Genomic DNA, 5,000 nt, shown 5'->3' on the forward strand with positions numbered 1-5,000 from the left:
AATCGTACCTTATGTATGGTGCAAGAGGGCAGTCCACTGATCACCACCACGAATACTGTAAATAGAAAATCAGACAATTCACTTGTCAATAATGAATAATAAAAATAATTACAATAATCAATAATAATAATGATAATAATAATAATAACAACAATAATAACAATAATAATGATAATAATAATAATAATATAAGAAAAAGAAGAAAAAGAAGAAAAACAGAAGAAAAAGAAAAGAAGAACAAGAAGAAGTACAAGAAGAACGCGAAGAAAAAGAACGCGAAGAAGAAGAACGCGAAGAAGAACGCGAAGAAGAAGAAGAACGCGAAGAAGAAGAAGAAGAAGAAGAAGAAGAAGAAGAAGAAGGATAATAAAAATAGTATTCATTACAATAAGAATGATAATAATGATAATAAGAATGATAATAATAATAATAAGAATGATAATAATAATAATAATAATGATAATAACAACAACAACAATATATCCTGCGGCAATCTCATCAAATTTTACTTTTGTTTATTAATTTATCTATTTATTTATTTATTGAATTTTTTTTTCATTTGTTTATTTTATCTATTTTTATTTCATTTATTATTTTTTTTTTTGTGTGACTTTCTGCCTCCCGACACGATGAGAAAGCTCAATGCCTTTGCTCTAGCAAGTACCACCCAATTTCATTCATTTTAAAGGGATTTTCCTCGCATTCATTTAGTCGTGGGTTCGAGTCCCTCACTACTTTACAATTATCAGCATGGACTTGGTTACCTGCCCGGACAGTCTCCAAAAGACACAATACGACAAAAGCGACGGCTCCGGCCGCAACTACTCAGCGCCTCTTGACGTAAACCCTTCACGGTCTTACAGTGTTGTGCATTGTATCCTAAAAAATTGACGCTTATTTCCCACTTTTTTCTATTTTCTTATTATAAATCAGACAACTCTATTTAAAAATGGACCTCATAGCCTTAGAAGAAACATTGCATTTATATTATTTGTTTATTTGTTTTTATCATTTGTCTGTTTATTTATTATTTGCTTGATTTCCATTTATTATGTGTCAGTTCATTATCATTTACTATTTACCTGTTTGTTTATCATTTAACTATATGTATTATTTATTTTATTTATTATTATTTATATTATTATCATTTTCATTTTACTTTATCTATCTTATATCATTTATATATATATTTTTCGCATCTGACCTAGTTATGGACCAAAAGGTCTCCTGTCGGCATGCTCCACCTTTGTAATCTACATCTTCAGCCAGGGAATCCCGAAGGTTACCTACGAAAAGAAAATCTCCCAAGCGGGGGGACCGATCAGGGTTACCTGTGGAACGAAAAAGATGTGAAATTGACCTCAGAACCTTACAAGAACAAGAAACGTTAAACCTACCTCTGGAAAGACGCAGAGTGCGGGGTGATCTAATAGAGGTGTTCAAGTGGATCAAAGGCTTTAACAAGGGTGATGCAAAAAAGGTCATCATATTAAAACAACAGGGCAGGACTCGCAGTAATGGATTTAAACTGGACAAATTTAGATTTAAGAAGGAAATAGGCAAGAATTGGTTTACTAATAGGGTGGTCGACGAATGGAATAGACTTAGTAACCATATAGTAAGCGCTGAAACTATCAGTTGTTTTAAGAAACGATTAGACAACTTTATGGATGGGGATGACAGGTGGTGATGGATACGGAGCTGCCTAGTGTAGGCCTTATGGTCTCTTGCAGTCTCCTTCATTCTAATGTTCTTATGTACTTCGTCATCCATGGAACGCCGAAGGTTACCTACGAAAAGAAAATCTCCAAACCAGGGGATAGCTTAGGGTTACCTATGGAACGAAAAAGATGTGAAATCTATCTGAAATGGGCTTCGCTTGTTCACACATTCGTTAACTGTGAACAAACAGAACCAGTTGAACGCGTGCGGTTGGCGAGTATGAACAAACTAGATAACAATGTATAAAAAAAAAGTATGCAAATATATACTTTTAGATAAATTGGCGGCATCCGGAAAGCTTAAAATAAATCCCGAGATATATATAGTCAGATATGAAAAATGAAAGTGGAAAAATTGGTGATATGCATGGAATCCTGGACGCTGCATTTGTGAAAATAAAATGCAAACCAGAAGATAAAAATTAATAGCAAAGTTGTACAACGAAAGTGTGTGTGTGTGTGTGTGTGTGTGTGTGTGTGTGTGTGTGTGTGTGTGTGTGTGTGTGTGTGTGTGTGTGTGTGTGTGTGTGTGTGTGTGTGTGTGTGTGTGTGTGTGTGTGTGTGTGTGTGTGTGTGTGTGTGTTCACCTTGGTCTTTGGATCGCGTGTTGGACTCGTGATCGACAGCTATTTCCCTCCCGGAAGAGAGCTCAGAGCTCGTATGACCGATCTATGGGTAATGCTATGACCTTACACACACACACACACACACCCAACTCCCCGCCCACGAGAGTCGGAGTAACGACCCGAAGCGCAGCGATACCGAAATAATTTCGGCCCTGGGCAGGATTCGAACCAGGTACTGCCGCACCTCCGTACTGGCAGTCCAGTACTCTATCAACCGCGCCACCGAGTCGTGTGTGTGTGTGTGTGTGTGTGTGTGTGTGTGTGTGTGTGTGTGTGTGTGTGTGTGTGTGTGTGTGTGTGTGTGTGTGTGTGTGTGTAAGGTTACAGCTTTACCCATAAATCGGTCTCTATACAACCTCTCCTCGGAATGGGAGGTGCAGTCGATCACGAGTCCAGCACCTGGTCCAACACGATGGCGGCTCTCTTCCTGTCTATATCTCTAACACACACACACACACACACACACACACACACACACACACACACACACACACACACACACACACACACACACACACACACACACACACAACGCTGCAATTCATTTCTCTCTCTCTCTCTCTCTCTCTCTCTCTCTCTCTCTCTCTCTCTCTCTCTCTCTCTCTCTCTCTCTCTCTCTCTCTCTCTCTGTCTCTATATTCTCTCTGTTTTCCTAACCATTTTGCTCCCTTTTCTATATACTTCTGTTCGCTTCCACGTTTGTGTGACCTGGCGAGGACTCAAGTGGACGTGTATAATGAAGTCGACGGGGAACAGGTGCCAAACACAAGGACATCAAAACAAGCAAATCTATTTGGGATGGACGTTGGAGCCAATGCCCTATGGTACTTCGCGCTCTATACTTTATGTTTACTATACATTACGTATTTTTGTATATAAACGAGCGTCTGCACACACAAACACACACACACTCACAATCACTCGCTGGCGCGGTTGATAGAGTACTGGACTGCCAGTACGGAGGTTCGGCAGTGACTGGTTCGAATTCTGCCCAGGGCCGAAATTATTTCGGTATCGCTGCGCTTCGAGTCGTTACTCCAACTCTCGTGGGCGGGGATTTGTGTGTGTGTGTGTGTGTAAGGTCATAGCGTTACCCATAGATCGGTCATACGAGCTCTGAGCTCTCTTCCGGGAGGAAAATAGCTGTCGATCACGAATCCAACACGTGATCCAAAGACCAAGGTGAATACACACACACACACACACACACACACACACACTCGGTAGCGCAGTTGGTAGAGCGCTGAACTGTCAGCATAGTGGCCCGTAGTTCTTGGTTCGAATCCTGCCCAGGGCCGAAATTATTTCGGTACCGCTGCGCTTCGGGTCGTTACTCTGACTCTCGTGGGCGGGGAGTTGGGTATGTGTGTGTGTGTAAGGTCATAGCATTACCCATAGATCGGACCTACGAGCTCTGAGCTCTCTTCCAGGAGGGAAATAGCTGTCGATCACGAGTCCAACACGTGATCCAAAGACCAAGTGAATACACACACACTCACAAACACGGCACGGTGGCGCGGTTGGTTGAGTCTCCGACTGTCACAACGGCAGTCAGGGTTCGAATTCTGCCCACGGCTGAAATAATTTCAGTATCGCTGCGCTTCGAATCGTTACTCCAACTCTCGTGGGCGGGGAGTTGGGTGTGTGTGTGCGTGTAAGGTCATAGCATTAAGATCGGTCATACGAGCTCTGAGCTCTCTTCCGGAGGGAAATAGCTGTCGATCATGAGTCCAACACGTGATCCAAAGACCAAGGAGACCACACACACACACACACACACACACACACACACACACACACACACACACACACACACACAAACTGATTATTTCAGCTTGACCTCCCGTCAGGTCACGTGTCCTGGTCTTTTGTGCTCATAAGTTAATCCGATGGAAATTGTCTGTCTCCGAAAAGGCATTACACACACGTTACACACACACATACACACACACACTAACACACGCACACAATATGTATACCATGAGATATAGAAATACATAACTAAGGAGAGAGAAAAGGAAAAAAGAGAGGGGGCGAGAGAGGGGGAAAGAGAGGAAAAGAGAGGGAGAGAGAGAGAGAGAGAGAGAGAGAGAGAGAGAGAGAGAGAGAGAGAGAGAGAGAGAGAGAGAGAGAGAGAGAGAGAGAGAGAGAGAGAGAGAGAGAGAGAGAGAGATATGGAGACTTGATGGAATCACGTCGTGCAGGAAAGAGGAGCTGCCTGTCGAAGTATACGAGGTCACGACCTTGGGACGATGACCCCAGTCCGGCATGTATGCGTGTATGCATGTATGTATGTATGTATGTATGTATGTATGTATGTATGTATGTATGTATGTATGTATGTATGTATGTATGTATGTATGTATGTATGCTTGTATGTATGCATGTATGTATGCATGTATGTATACATGTATGTATGTATGTATGTATGTATGTATGCATGTATGTATGCGTGCATGCATGCATGTATGTATGTATGTATGCATGCATGTATGTATGCATATGTATGCATGTATGTATGCATGCATGTATGTATGCATATATGTATGCATTTGTGTATGTATGTATGTATGTATGTATGTATGTATGTATGCATGTATGTATGTATGTATGTATGTATGTATGTATGTATGTATGTATGTATGTATGTATG

This window comes from Oratosquilla oratoria, chromosome 44, assembly GCF_046742065.1.
Source record: "Oratosquilla oratoria isolate Oo_2021 chromosome 44, ASM4674206v1, whole genome shotgun sequence".
NCBI classification, from domain to species: Eukaryota; Metazoa; Arthropoda; class Malacostraca; order Stomatopoda; family Squillidae; genus Oratosquilla; species Oratosquilla oratoria.